At 43.1% G+C, this 16509-nt stretch overlaps 1 protein-coding gene across 8 annotated transcripts in view; it reads right to left on the bottom strand.

The window, feature by feature from the left end:
- Window positions 1-16509, bottom strand: part of LOC139268466 (uncharacterized) — a 161201-nt gene that overhangs the window by 122848 nt on the left and 21844 nt on the right. The window contains exon 1 of one of the 8 annotated variants that reach the window (XM_070886665.1): window positions 3823-3903. The exons of the other annotated variants lie outside the window; for them this stretch is intronic. The gene's annotated coding sequence lies outside the window, so the exon portion shown is untranslated. Of the gene's footprint in view, window positions 1-3822; window positions 3904-16509 lie in introns of those variants that run through there. 8 annotated transcript variants of the gene reach the window in all.

The raw sequence follows: 16509 nt of genomic DNA, 5'->3' as shown, positions 1-16509 counted from the left end.
TAGATTCGGCCCTTCGAGCTTGCACCACCATTCAATAAGATCATGGCTGATCATTCACCTCAGTACCCCATTCCTGCTTTCTCTCCATAACCCTTGATCCCTTTAGCCGTAAGGGCCATATCTAACTCCCTCTTGAATATATCCAATGAACTGGCATCAACAACTCTCTGCGGTAGGGAATTCCACAGGTTAACAACTCTCCGAGTGAAGAAGTTTCTCCTCATCTCAGTCCTAAATTGCTTACCCCTTATCCTTAGACGATGTCCCCTGGTTCTGGACTTCCCCAACATCGGGAACATTCTTCCTGCATCTAACCTGTCCAGTCCCGTCAGAATTTTATATGTTTCTATGAGATTCCCTCTCATCCTTCTAAACTCCAGTGAATACAGGCCCAGTCGATCCAGTCTTTCCTCATATGTCAGTCCTGCCATCCCGGGATTCAGTCTGGTGAACCTTCGCTGCACTCCCTCAATAGCAAGACTGTTCTCCCTCAGATTATGAGACCAAAACTGAACACAATATTCCAGGTGAGGCCTCACCAAGGCCCTGTACAACTGCATTAAGACCTCCCTGCTCCTATACTCAAATCCCCTAGCTATGAAGGCCAACATATCATTTGCCTTCTTCACCGCCTGCTGTACCTGCATGTCAACTTTCAATGACTGATGCACCATGACACCCAGGTCTCTTTGCACCTCCCCGTTTTCTAATCTGCCGCCATTCAGATAATATTCTGCCTTCGTATTTTTGCCCCCAAAGTGGATAACCTCACATTTATCCACATTGCACTGCATCTGCCATGCATTTGTCCACTCACCTAACCTGTCCAAGTCACTCTGCAGTCTTTTAGCGTCCTCACAGCTTACACCGCCACCCAGCTTAGTGTCATCTGCAAACTTGGAGATATTACACTCAATTCCTTCATCTAAATCATGAATGTATATTGTAAATAGCTGGAGTCCCAGCACTGAGCCCTGCGGCACTCCACTAGTCACTGCCTGCCATTTTGAAAAGGACCCGTTTATCCCGACTCTCTGCTTCCTGTCTGCCAACCAGTTCTCTATCCATGTCAGTACATTACCCCCAATACCACGTGCTTTAATTTTGCACACTAATCTCTTATGTGGGACCTTGTCAAAAGCCTTTTGAAAGTCCAAATACACTGCATCCACTGGTTCTCCCTTGTCCACTCTACTTGTTACATCCTCAAAAAATTCCAGAAGATTTGTCAAGCATGATTTCCCTTTCATAAGTCCATGCTGACTTGGTCCGATCCTGTCACTGCTTTCCAAATGCGCTGCTATTTCATCTTTAATAGTTGATTTCAACATTTCCCCACTACTGATGTCAGGCTAACCGGTCTATAATTACCCATTTTCTCTCTCCCTCCTTTTTTAAAAAGTGGTGTTACATTAGCCACCCTCCAGTCCATAGTAACTGATCGAGAGTCGATAGACTGTTGGAAAATGATCACCAATGCATCCACTATTTCTCGGGCCACTTCCTTAAGTACTCTGGGATGCAGACTATCAGGCCCCGGGGATTTATCAGCCTTCAATCCCATCAATTTCCCTAACACAATTTTCCGTCTAATAAGGATTTCCTTCAGTTCCTCCTTCTCACTAGATCCTCGGTCCCGTAGTATTTCCGGAAGGTTATTTGTGTCTTCCTTCGTGATGACAGAACCAAAGTATTTGTTCAATTGGTCTGCCATTTCTTTGTTCGCCATTATAAATTCACCTGAATCTGACTGCAAGGGACCTACATTTGTCTTCACTAATCTTTTTCTCTTCACATATCTATAGAAGCTTTTGCAGTCAGTTTTTATGTTCCCGGCAAGCTTCCTCCCATACTTTATTTTCCCTCTCCTTATTAAGCTCTTTGTCCTCCTCTGCTGAATTCTAAATGTCTCCCAGTCCTCAGGTTTGCTCCTTTTTCTGGCCAATTTATACGCCTCTTCCTTGGATTTAACACTATCCTTAATTTCCCTTGTTAGCCACGGTTGAGCCACCTTCCCCGTTTTATTTTTACTCTAGACAGGGATGTACAATTGTTGAAGTTCATCCATGTGATCTTTAAATGTTTGCCATTGCCTATCCATCGTCAACCCTTTAAGTATCATTTGCCAGTCAATTCTAGCCAATTCACGTCTCATACCATCGAAGTTACCTTAAGTTCAGGATGCTATTCTCTGAATTAACAGTGTTACTCTCCATCTTAATAAAAAATTCTACCATATTATGGTCACTCTTCCCCAAGGGGCCTTGCACAACAAGATTGCTAATTCGTCCTTTCTCATTACACATCACCCAGTCTAGGATGGCCAGCCCTCTAGTTGATTCCTCGACATATTGGTCTAGAAAACCATCCCTAATACACTCCAGGAAATCCTCCTCCACCGCATTGCTACCAGTTTGGTTAGCCCAATCTATATGTAGATTAAAGTCGCCCATGATAACTACTGTACCTTTATTGCACGCATATCTAATTTCTTGTTTGATGCTGTCCCCAACCTCACTACTACTGTTTGGTGGTCTGTACACAACTCCCGATCCTGCCTTTACTACAACTGAATGTGTGCTTAATTCGACGTTTAAAGCAACAAAATGGAAAGAGGAAGACAGCCATACAACAACCTATCCAACCCACTTACAGACACCTGATTTTGGGCCTCAGCCTACCCATACCCATCCTTGGTTGGTTTTCCTTCATCAATGAGTGAATGGCGAGTATCAAGCCAAGTGCTTGCGCCTACCAACCTGACCCATTTACCGTTGCAGCCATTTGCTGCCTCAGTTTCACCACATAGGTTAGTATCATGGCAGGTCTCGAACCTAACATCTTGGGTTTCAAGCTCAACCCCCACCAAACAACTCGTGACCGGTGACCCCGCCCCCCCCCGTTATCGAGTGACACCCCAAACTCCTGACCTTCTCCCCACTTAAGCCTCCACCAAATAGTTGAACAGCAAGAATTCATTACAAGCACTTAAACTAAAACTAATACTAACTGAATAGGTTCTTTAACAAGCCAAAAGCCTTTTTCATAAGCTCAAATGTTAAAAGAGGCTATTTAAAAAAAAAACTTGCAATTCACATCAGTGTCGTTACAATGAAATCCATTATGGGCATGGTGGAGAGGAAACACTTAAAAATAATGATACTACAAAAATGTACAGTATTAATTCCAAGTGCCTTGGCAAACCATGACCCTCATTTTTACTTCACTAATATACTAAAGAAGCTTTTAGATTCTTTAGCTACCTTTCACATCAGTGTGAATGTCACGAGATCTTCTACAGCGCTACAGAAGGAATATTTATGTAGTCATGCTGTCCCCATGTGGTCATGTGGACAGCAAAACAGCATATCTTGCAATAAACATCAGCAATGCCACAGGAGATCTGCTAGTATATTTAAAAATTGCAGCTATTATATAGCTTACATGCAATAACATACACTCAATGGCATGGCATTGTCATGGTTATTGTAGTCCTGGACTATCAACAAAGAAGTCGCAAGTTCAAATCTCACCATGTTAACTTCTAACATCAGGAAAAGCTGTTGGATTGTCATAAAAACATAACTGTTTCAGTAAAGCCCTTTAAGCAGGAAACCTACCACTCCACTACATGCCTGATTCTGAAGTGGCTTAGCAAGCCAATCAGTTGACTCAAAAAGGAGGCGCGTCACTATGTTCTCAGGGAAACTAGAGGTGGCCTTGCTAGTGTTGTCCACATCCCGAGAACAAGTTTTAAAAGGCTTATGTTCTTGATGCTCTGAAGTTATGAACTATTGTATGTCACAATAGCTTACTACTAACCTAAGGGAAGATAGATAACCTGTTTTCGGGTTTTTGACCTGTTGGAAAGATGTATACAAACTGCATTGAGGCAACTATCAATTCTCTCTTCATGGCAAAGCATCTGCCTTCTTGGTGCTTTCTTACAATGGTCCAGTTAAGAACTGCAACTCACTGCACAAAGAAAGAGACAATAAAAATCAACCTTTATATTTATGGAGAATGAAATTAAATGAATTGATTACAATAAGCACTGTATCAGATGCTTTCCATTTAACTACTTAGGAAGATTAGCTGAGCTCTCAGCTTATTTGGTCTTTACAGATTTGTAGCACATAAAACTATTGTGTCATTTACTAAGACACAGAATTTGGAATGAGTGCAAACTTTTTGCATGACATTTAAACAACAAAGTAACAGTAAAGGTCCTTGTATGGAACCTTGAGCAATACGGATATCAAACTGTGTCAAACAATGTTATGATTCCGGCTCACTCCAGTATTTTTTCCTTAGGTCCAACTCCGAAAGGCGGCTTCCATAGGCAAGCCCTCCCATCAGATGAACGAAAAAAGGGCTTTATCCACAAAGTAATCTGGGATTAAGTGCTCAAGGAAACACGGAACTCTCTTATTTACTGCTACTGCATAGTACATAGGAACACTTCGGCTTTGCGTGTTAGATATCATCATATAGGTGTATTTTCAAAACAGACTAAACTGTTTGTTATACATCGTTATATATGTAAACCTGTAAATACCTTGTTTAACCACCAGAGGACTCATCCCCGGGAATCCCAAGGGATCCCACAATCCCTTGGGAGCACCTGTACATAAGGAGGTCTCACAGGCTGGAGAGGCACTCTGGAGACTTGTAATAAAAGACTACGGTCACACATTACTTTGAGCTTACAGTATCTGGTCAGATTCTTTATTCAAGACATAACAATCATGAATAGAGTTATTATGAAACTCAATCCGGATAAGTGTGAGGTAATGCATTTGGGGAGTGCTAACAAGTCAAAGAAATTAAATAAAAGGACACTGAAAAGTGTAAAGGAACAAAGGGACCTTGGAGTGTATGTCCACAGATCGCTGAAGATAGCAGGCCAGTAGATAAGGTGGTTAAGAAGTCATATGGAATACTTGCCTTTATTAGCCAAGGCATAGAATATAAGAGCTGGGAGGTTATGCTTGAACTGTATAAAACACTAGTTGGGCCACAACTAGAGTACTGCGGCAGTTCTGGTTACCACATTACAGGAAAGATGTGTTTGCATTGGAGAGGGTACAGAGGAGATTTACGAGGATGTTGCCTGGACTGGAGAATTTTAGCTATGAGGAAAGATTGGATAGGCTGGGCTTGTTTTCTTTGGAACAGAGGAGGCTGAGGGGAGTCCTTATTGAGGTGTATAAAATTATGAGAGGCCTAGATAGAGCGAATAGGAAGGACCTTTTCCCCTTAGCATAGGGATCAACAACCAGGGGGCATAGATTTAAAGTAATTGGTAGGAGTTTTAGAGGGGATTTGAGGGGAATTATTTTAACCCAGAAGGTGGTGGTTGTCAAAGGCTACAGAGAGGATGAGGAGGGATAGAAACATAGAAACATAGAAAATAGGTGCAGGAGTAGGCCATTCAGCCCTTCTAGCCTGCACCGCCATTCAATGAGTTCATGGCTGAACATGAAACTTCAGTACCCCCTTCCTGCTTTCTCACCATAACCCTTGATCCCCCGAGTAGTAAGGACTTCATCTAACTCCCTTTTGAATATATTTAGTGAATTGGCCTCAACTACTTTCTGTGGTAGAGAATTCCACAGGTTCACCAATCTCTGGGTGAAGAAGTTTCTCCTCATCTCGGTCCTAAATGGCTTACCCCTTATCCTCAGACTGTGACCCCTGGTTCTGGACTTCCCCAACATTGGGAACATTCTTCCTGCATCTAACCTGTCTAAACCCGTCAGAATTTTAAACGTTTCTATGAGGTCCCCTCTCATTCTTCTGAACTCCAGTGAATACAAGCCCAGTTGATCCAGTCTTTCTTGATAGGTCAGTCCCGCCATCCCGGGAATCAGTCTGGTGAACCTTCGCTGCACTCCCTCAATAGCAAGAATGTCCTTCCTCAAGTTAGGAGACCAAAACTGTACACAATACTCCAGGTGTGGCCTCATCAAGGCCCTGTACAACTGTAGCAACACCTCCCTGCCCCTGTATTCAAATCCCCTCGCTATGAAGGCCAACATGCCATTTGCTTTCTTAACCGCCTGCTGTACCTGCAAGCTAACCTTCAATGACTGATGTACCATGACACCCAGGTCTCGTTGCACCTTCCCTTTTCCTAATCTGTCACCATTCAGATAATAGTCTGTATCTCTGTTTTTACCACCAAAGTGGATAACCTCACATTTATCCACATTATACTTCATCTGCCATGCATTTGCCCACTCACCTAACCTATCCAAGTCACTCTGCAGCCTAATAGCATCCTCCTCGCAGCTCACACTGCCACCCAACTTAGTGTCATCCGCAAATTTGGAGATACTGCATTTAATCCCCTCGTCTAAATCATTAATGTACAATGTAAACAGCTGGGGCCCCAGCACAGAACCTTGCGGCACCCCACTAGTCACTGCCTGCCATTCTGAAAAGTACCCGTTTACTCCTACTCTTTGCTTCCTGTCTGACAACCAGTTCTCAATCCACGTCAGCACACTACCCCCAATCCCATGTGCTTTAACTTTGCACATTAATCTCTTGTGTGGGACCTTGTCGAAAGCCTTCTGAAAGTCCAAATATACCACATCAACTGGTTCTCCTTTGTCCACTTTACTGGAAACATCCTCAAAAAATTCCAGAAGATTTGTCAAGCATGATTTCCCTTTCACAAATCCATGCTGACTTGGACCTATCATGTCACCATTTTCCAGATGCACTGCTATGACATCCTTAATAATTGATTCCATCATTTTACCCACTACTGAGGTCAGGCTGACCGGTCTATAATTCCCTGTTTTCTCCCTCCCTCCTTTTTTAAAAAGTGGGGTTACATTGGCTACCCTCCACTCCATAGGAACTGATCCAGAGTCAATGGAATGTTGGAAAATGACTGTCAATGCATTCGCTATTTCCAAGGCCACCTCCTTAAGTACTCTGGGATGCAGTCCATCAGGCCCTGGGGATTTATCGGCCTTCAATCCCATCAATTTTCCCAACACAATTTCCCGACTAATAAAGATTTCCCTCAGTTCCCCCTCCTTACTAGACCCTCTGACCCCTTTTATATCCGGAAGGTTGTTTGTATCCTCCTTAGTGAATACCGAACCAAAGTACTTGTTCAATTGGTCTGCCATTTCTTTGTTCCCGTTATGACTTCCCCTGATTCTGACTGCAGGGGACCTATGTTTGTCTTTACTAACCTTTTTCTCTTTACATACCTATGGAAACTTTTGCAATCCACCTTAATGTTCCCTGCAAGCTTCTTCTCGTACTCCATTTTCCCTGCCCGAATCAAACCCTTTGTCCTCCTCTGCTGAGTTCTAAATTTCTCCCAGTCCCCAGGTTCGCTGCTATTTCTGGCCAATTTGTATGCCACTTCCTTGGCTTTAATACTATCCCTGATTTCCCTAGATAGCCACGGTTGAGCCACCTTCCTTTTTTATTTTCACGCCAGACAGGAATGTACAATTGTTGTAATTCATCCATGCGGTCTCTAAATGTCTGCCATTGCCCATCCACAGTCAACCCCCTAAGTATCATTCGCCAATCTATCCTAGCCAATTCACGCAACAGTCACAGAATGTCATTCGCGATTTAGTTAGGGCCTGAAAGGATGGTAGAGGCAGAAACTCTTACCACATTTAAAAAGTACTGGATATGCACTTGAAGTGCCGTAACCTACTAGGCTATGGACAAGAGCTGAAAGTGGGATTAGGCTGGATAGCTCTTCGTCGGCCGGCACGGAAAAGATGTGGTGAAATGGCCTCCTTCCGTGCTGTAAATTTCTATGATTCTATGATTTACAGAAACAAAATACAAGTGAGCTATTGAATCAGTTCAAATATTGCAGACTTGAGCCAGTTCACCAAGGGCATGTTACAAAAATAGTTCTCAAAATAAAATTGCAATTTTACAGCATACAGTCATCACGTGAGCACTAGCTCCTGAAGTCACATTCTCATGGCAAGACAAAAAAGATGTATCAAGTAATGTTACAGTTGGCAGTTCTGTAACATTTACATCCAAAATTCTTTCATTTAACAATTGTTTCCTTCTTGCAGACCATCATGAGATTTTACATTACGTTCTAGTCTCTCTTTAGTATCTTCTCCATCTCCCACCCGCCCCCCGCCCCCCTCTGCCTGATTTCCACCAGACCTATCGGCTCCTTCTCCAACCTCATTCCCACTAAACTCTTGATCAAAAAACTTCTTCCTGACCACCTCCCACCCCCATTTCAGCCAATTCTGTAAATATTTGCCTTTCCTCGGACACTGTCCCCCTACCATCAACTCCTCTGTTCTCAGGAATTCAGACCCATCTCCAACCTTCCTTTTCTGCCTCCCAGATCAGTGCTCATCTCTGTTGCAACTTTATTTGAATCCACGCACAGCAGAGAATGTTGCTCTTGACTTTGATTACTACTGAAACGTCCCTAACAAAATTGCGAATGACATTCTGTTGCATTATCCTCATCCTCCCTGTAGACTTTGACAACCATACTATTCTCCTCCAATGCTTTTTCTCTATTCACCGGTTTGGTGGGACTGCCCTTGGTTGCTTCCACTCTTACCTACCCCAATTGTAACTACAGCATCTCTAGCCATGGCTTCTCTTCACACCCTTCCACGGCCGGAGCTGGGGGCAGCGTGGCGGGGACGGGGGGGGGGAGGGGGGAACGGGCAAGCGCTGGCCAGATTAGGATGATTGATGGCAGATGCGGGGGTGGGCGTGGGGGGGGTGGGGGTTGGGGGAAGAGAAGCGGCCTGTGCTTTATTAATGTGGGGTCGGGAGAAGTACTCTGCCTCTCCCCAGTTCCACATTCAGGCAAGCATTGGGTCCTTTCTGTTGGTTAGCACCACACTGAGTTCAGCAAGTGGCAAATAAAGCTGTGGACACCCAGCTCCATGTCTCCACTATCTCTCGTGATATCTCCACTATTTTTCTGCTATCTGACATTCATCATCTTTGGCCTCCATCAGAAATTCCATACCCTTGAAACCGACTCCATCACTTTCCACAGTCATTGTCTGAGGCTTAATTAGATTGTTTGAAAACTTGGCATCTTAGTTGACTTTGAATAGAGCTGACAACCTTCTGTCCTCTCCCTCACCTTCTACGCTTCTAACATCACCTGCCTCTAGCATTATCTTAGCCCTTGCACCAGTGAAATGCTCATTGGTGCCTTCAGTCACCCCTAGTTTGATGGCCTAGAAATTGGGCTGGACATCACCCATTTTTCAGCTGCTATGCGGCCTGATGTCCCAAAAAGACAAATAGCCACCCGCCATATTGGGTAAGGAAACACCTGAAGCAGATGTTAGGCTTTTTGCATATGCATGTAATGCAACGACTGTGGAAAGTCCGAATGCCTGCTTGTGGTCCCAGCTCTAATACTGGTCTGCCCTGAGGCAGCCAGCACCAACACGGACTGCACTCAGGGAAACCAGTCCTATGGAATGCCTACAACAAAGAAGGTAAGTAATACAAAAAAGGTAAGTAATACCTGAATATGGAGCCAGGAAGAGCAGTTGTGCTCCTCCTTGCCCGCATGAAACCACCCTCTCGATCGCCACTGCTCTCGATACCCTGCCTTCGATTTAACACCCCCCTCATCCCCTCCGGCCCGCACGACTCCCAATCCCCCACCATCTGAATCTCCCTCCACTGCGACTCCAGCCTCCCATCCACCACAGACTTCAGCTCATCCAAAATTCTACTGCTTATATTCACACACACACACATACATACATATATATTCAATGAAAAAATAGGTTAATCATATTTATTAATATATATAATAGTCTAGGGCCGGATTTTCGGTGTAAACGGTAGCGCTACGTGTAATTACTGTTTTCGCTGCGCTACCGTTTTTAGCCGGACTTTCGGCCTTTACGGGAGCACATTGGTAAGGGAGGTGTTGCACAAGCATTCACGACGCAAACCGCGAGTTTCGGCTACTTTTGTCCGGGGCCAGGAGCGCTGCGAGAGAGGCCTTGGGAAGGGGGAAACAAGAAAAAAATATTTCAAAAAACATTCCAAAAATATTTATAAGACCCTTAACTATGTAATCACTGCAAAACAAATTTAAAAATTAAAACTTTAACTTAACTTTTCTGCAGGTTTTCATACTTACCGATGCTGGCAGGGCTGCACCGACAGGTTTGACCTGTTGCTAATCTGGGTGCGGCATATGGGTCGGGAGAGTGCCGAAAGTTGGTCGCAAACGCAATCCGTCTCATTGCACGTCGGCGCACCTCTCCCCGGCGGTACTTGGAAGCGCAGCCATAAACAGGTACCCGAGGATCCCCCCCGGGCTTTGCAACCGGGTTTTCACCGCGGAGGGTCAAATCGCGGTGAATTCCCAGTTGAAAACCTTCCTAAAATCCAGCCCTAGGTTTTCGTTAAATCATGGAATTTTACAGCACAAGAGGCTATTTAACCATCACACCTGCCAGCTCTCTGCAAGAGCTTTGTATCTAGCTTGCTTTCTCTGCACTTCCTCATAACTTTCAAATATTTATCCTCTTCCCTTTTAAAAATTACGGATTCTGCTTCCACCACCATCTTTGGCATTACATTCTGCATAAAAAAAGTCCTTCTCTTTTAACAAGGATGTTACATGTATGCCCCGAGTTAACAACTCGCTGATCAGTGGTATAGGTTATTCTCTATTTACCTTAGCAAAATCCTACATCATTTTAACACATCTGGTCTCTTTTGTTTTAATAAAAAGAGCCCCATTTTCTATAATCTCTCACAAATAAAGCACCTCATCCCTGGTATAATCTTAGTAAATCTCTACAGTAATTTGTCCCTGTCCTCAACATTCTTCCTAAAATAGATTGGCCAAAACTGCACAAAATATTCTACTGTAGCCTAACAAGTGATTTGCATGGGGTTAGCATTACGCTTATTTATAAAACCTAGGACCCTTTATCCCACTTTTAAAGATTGTGCAAATTAATTTAAAGTCTCTCTGCTCTTCTATCATTAAATATTTTGTAGGGAACAGAACTAGTTTTTGAACAAAATAAATCACAAACTTGAAAAATGTTAGTTGCCTTTACAATATATTTCCCGTTAATCTAATTAGTGATGTTCTAATGTAAAGCACTATGTTAAACGAGTTAAATACATTTTTTAAAAGCAAAATGCGATAAACAGTCAATTTTCTCATCAAGAAACATATCTACATATAAATTATGAAAAGCACAAAAATCATAAATCCACAATTCTATGTGCTTAAATTACATACAAAGAAAAAAACACAAGCAATATTGTCACAATCTTCAAAGCACACACAAATCAGTCTGTAAATAAATTTGATTCGTTCTGTCCAAATTATCAAGAGGCTTATTAATTCTCTTGCTTACATTTGACAGATTCAAATCACAATTTTGACAGCACCTACCAGAAACTTGGTATAAATCAACCAAACTGAAATCATGTTAATAGGATAAAAATTGTCCTAGGAGAGTGATCCCCGATTAGAAAATATCTTGTCAAGTAGAAAAGAGCTTTTTTATTTATTTACAGAACTATTGATCTGATCTATTTGTAGATAAAAGAGATGAAATGCTAACTGACATGCTGTCAAGTGTAGCACAGATCATTAATAGGCTATGGTCTATACCCTGTCCTCAAGCATAGTTCGTACTCTTATGAAATGTTGCAGAGAGATGTGGTGGGAAAACGCATATTGAGAATCGGTGTCAAATCTATTAAAAATTTAGCTAATACTTAACTCGTCCCTTTTACATTATACAGGGCAATTTCATAGTTTTGAGAAGGTAGTGTTCCATGTTATTTACGAGACATTATGCTGACGCTTGGTAAATGGTTATTGCAAAAGATAATTTTAACTTGTCTACAGAATACAAGTAACAAATGACTAATTAATTCAATTAAATATTGAGACTTCAGGCTGAAATTTTATCATGCTTTGGAGTTAGTTACTGTTGACTGTAGTACAGATGAACTGATACAACAATGGAGAGGAGCTCATTTAAAAGTAGTAGGAAGTTTTGTGATCTTTTGTTAATAGATTTAATTGTAGAGGTTTCATAAAGGGCTTGATATCTTTACCCGAAATAAACTTTGGCAAGGAACATGCACTCTGCTGAATGGGAAGTTGGTTGTGTTGAGATGTTCAGAAAGATTCACCCGAACAAGGAAGCCAGTTCTGAACATTGTGGTATAAAATGTGACATCTTTGAGCTATGTAAAGGGACATCAGAAGTGGTGAGACCATTTAGGTCTCTTTCATCCATGTATCTATTATTTGGATCTATCGGTTTGTGAAATATACCTGCCTTCACACTGTATTTTAAGTTCTGATAGTCCCAACATGAGACCAAGAGTCCTGTACTCCAATATCATGTGAAGCAGAGTAGCAGAAATCTTGGCTGCATGAGACTTTTAGCTGTTATATTATCCACTGTAATGACATTTGAAATCTATTGAAAAAGGTATTTGCAGTAACAACACTAGCCCTCTTTTACTTGCCCATATCAGAGTATCTCAAGAGTAAAACCTGGAATAGTCATTATGATCTTTTGGGTCTACTTTAACTTGGCAAGAGTTTTTCACTTTCTCTCAAACCATTTGGCAATCTCAGAGGGCAATTTACCCAGCTTGGCAGAATATTTTAAGCCATGTATGCTTGTTGTGCATGATGCTTTGATTAGCAGATTTCATATTCATATTTGTGTATCATCTAGTTGTACGTCATTCTTAAAAAAAGGCCAAGTACACGATTAGAAGGTTGACCCAGTTAGTGATGCATATGAACGAGAAGACTATCTTATGGGTGACTAGGTTAGTTTGGAAAGCTTATTTTGTAGATGCTTTTTGCACCCAGTAGCATCAAGGCAGATTGTTTCCATGTCCAGGAGTATATGATTCTCAGATCCTTGGTGCAGTAGTAAGGGGTTCTGGGATTCCTTTTGAGGTTATTTTTCAATTTTAGTCTGAACTTATATTGAGTTTATGAACCCAGGTGTAGCAAGCTGGCAAACAGTTAAAAATATTGTGTAGATGGCTGAGCAAATGCAGGTACATATAATATCTTGTAAATAGCATGAATGTGGCTAGTCATTAAAATGATCATTAATGAGCCATGTGAGATGCCACAACTTAGTACCCTTTACACTATTACACCAGTTTGCATCCTATGAGCACTAGAAATTGTGATTTGTTTGATGAAGCCCCAGTAATGCAAGATAGGATTTTTTTTTAAATTGCCTGATATGGTGCTGTTAATTTGAAAAATAAACATCTTGAGGATTCCTTACTTTGCAGGTCAAAACATTATCTGGCTGCATATCCTATGGCAATCAAGACTGCAAGCAAACACTATTTCAAAAAAATTGCGAACTTTATTTTACTGTTTCAAGATACCCACGTTTCTCTTGTCCTCCACCATCCGGACTTGTACATTTAAACTTAAGTTGCACAAAATTATTTGTATCCTATACATGCACAACAAAAGGCGCAGAGTTGGACCAGTTTAATGATAAGAAATAAAATGATTAGCTCTTATTTGATTTCATTATTGCAACTAATTACAACTCCAATGGTAAAAAATAAAGAAAAATAACTGTAAACCTAAAATAAAAGAGAAACTAATAAATAAATTAGGAAAATATATTATTTATATTGAAAGACAGCAATGTGGAGAGCTGGAAAGCTTGCATTTTTCTTGCAACAACAATACTGAGACTAGGGGGCCGCAATTGCCCCTTTTTTAAAGGCCCAACAGAACGGTAAGGCCCTTCCTTGCAGTTTTATATGTATCATGCTTAGTGAACAAATGCTGACCCTAGTGCAATATGAAAGTTATGCAATGAGGCCGAAATTCATGGTTCGGATAAAGCCCGTTACCGCCAGAAAGCGCGGCTAGGTGGCGGAGTCGAGTGGCCGCCGACTTCCGGTCCAATGGCCACCAGGACCCAAATTCAGCTCGGGGATTTTTCTGGCAGCCCCCACTACCGCCCCACTGCTGCCGACCACCTCAAGCGCATCATCAAAGTGCGCACTGCCGACCTCCAGCACCTCCATCTGTAGGATTTGGCCGGTGCCAACATCAGTACGTGTATGGGCCAGAAAGATTTTTGGACTTTTAAAATGAATCTGTACCCTTTTAAAATGGAGACGCACATGGGCTGCATTTCAAAATTGAGTTTGGACTTTAAAAGGACTGATTTTTGGTTTCTGTGAAGTATAGCAGGAGCTGTCTGTCTTTTGGGTTGCCTTGGGATCAGTCTCAACGCTGATATCAGAAAAGGCAGGGGCTTTTTCATTTCGAACTTTGTGTGATTTCTGGAAAAACATCTTTTATCCATGGAGCCAGGATGTCTGGATGGACAATGAGGTTTGCAGGCCAAATGCAACAGCTCTGGACTCTTTCAATGAAGGAGCAGTCAAGAACTCAACAAACAGTTAGCACTTCGAGAACTGCTCATCTACAGAAAGAGCTTACCATTGTTTTCATCAAGATGGCCAATCCAGGACAGACACATCACCAGGAAGACCAACTAGCATCTCTGCGACCATGGTAACCAGGAATCGCCCAGCCAGTGTTGCGTATTATACGGGGTATAAATATGCTGAACTTTGGGGATTCAGGGCTTACTTTTCTCTACCATCTGGAACGGGGTTCCCCACGTGGCTACGCGTCCGTCAACTCTCCAGGAACGCCCGAAGTGAATGCCTCGCTGTACCGCCTGAACGTAACTCTCTAGGTCTCATCGCATGACTCTGTTAGGCACGGTTTTGTCTTTAGAGTTGAACGGACCCAGGACCGCGTGAACCAATGACAAGGGCTGGTAATTATATCCAGCATACACCTCTGGAAATCCCCAAGACCGCCAGCGTGTTTGGCTGCTGAGGAACTGCAAGTGTCCAAGGCGCAGGCTAACACGTGTGTGTGTGAGGAAGCTTCCAAATGTGGGTTCTGGCCAAACTGGGAGAGGGGTTTAGTTCCATTATCTAGACTTAGATTCTGGGAAGGGGGTTGGTTCGGCGTAACCGACAGGGTGGTTATTTAGTTTAAGGTTTTAAGCTAGTCTTACTCTTTATGCCATAAGCGAGAGGAGTAGGGGTTGTCATTTTGTGAGTGTAATAAAAGGAATCGATCTTTGACCAACCTGAACCATTTTGTTTTGCCTGAGTCAATTATAATCTATCCATCGTAACTCCTTGGGTCCGAACTTGGGGGTTGTGGGGCTGTGGTTCGCGGAATAATTTGGAAGACCAACCGAGTGGCATCCGCTCACGGCCAGGTTACACAGTAATCCCGCTGGAGACGCTGCGTATTGGGCATAGGAGAAGACCTATCTGACCTTGGTCTCTCTCGCTCTCTCTGTGGGATAACCCACTAATCGACGGGCTAGGTAGGAACTATTGGCAAAAGCTCTTGCCGTCCAAAGGGAAACAACCCAAACCAGGGAGTTTTAAAGCATGGGTCGACTCAAGTGTAATGTCCTTACACACGACTATAAATTCACACGAGGCACATTCTGCAGACAATGTCACTCTGTGACCTGAACTTTTATTCACAGGACCAAGAAGTGATGACCCTGCGTGGGACCTCCCTTTATATACCTGGATGACCAGGTAAGGAGTGTCTCCCACAAGTTCACCCCCTGTGGTCAAGGTGTGCATTTCTTAGGTGTATACAGTATGCAGTGTTGTTATGAAGGTTACAGTTACATGAAGGTTACATACATGACAACACCTCCCCCCCCCCCGCCCCCCCTCAACGTCTTATGGGGTCAAAGATTAAGTCTTTCAGGCGGTTGACACTCTCGTGGAGCGCCGTAGTTGGGGTTCTGGTTGTTGAGCCTTGGCATGCGTTTCTGTCACCTGTGGTGATTCTGGCTTGTCCAGGCTGGCCGCAGGGACTGTGCATGCTGCTGACAGTTCATGTTGCTCGTTCACTGGCGGTCGTGTGGGCAACATCTCATGATCTTCCTCAGGTTCCTCAGTGTCCATGCTGAACCTTTTTTTACTTGGTCCAGATGCTTGCGGCATATCTGTCCATTGTTGAGTCTGACCACTATGACCCTATTCCCCTCTTTGCCAATTACAGTAACCTCAAGCTACTTGGGCCCCAAAGTGTGATTGAGAACAAATACAGGGTCATCGATTTCTATACATCTCCCCTTTGAGTTACGGTCATGGCACTCATTTTGGGACTGGCGCTTGCCCTCAACAATGTCTGACAGGACTGGGTGAATGAGGGACAGCCGTGTTTTAAGTGTACGTTTCATGAGTGGTTCCGCGGGCCGGACTCCCGTGAGCGAATGCGGTCGGGATCTATAGGTCAGCAGGAGGCATGATAGGCAGCATTGAAGGGAGGGTCCTTGAATCCGGAGCATGCCCTGTTTTATGATTTGGACCGCACGTTCCGCCTGGCCATTGGAAGCCGGCTTGAACGGTGCCGTCCTGACATGTTTGATGCCATTACCCGACATGAATTCCCGGAATTCA

Source organism: Pristiophorus japonicus, chromosome 8, assembly GCF_044704955.1.
Source record: "Pristiophorus japonicus isolate sPriJap1 chromosome 8, sPriJap1.hap1, whole genome shotgun sequence".
Taxonomy (NCBI): domain Eukaryota; kingdom Metazoa; phylum Chordata; class Chondrichthyes; family Pristiophoridae; genus Pristiophorus; species Pristiophorus japonicus.
The sequence above is the reverse complement of the archived record's forward strand: the minus strand, read 5'-3'. Positions and strand labels throughout refer to the sequence as shown.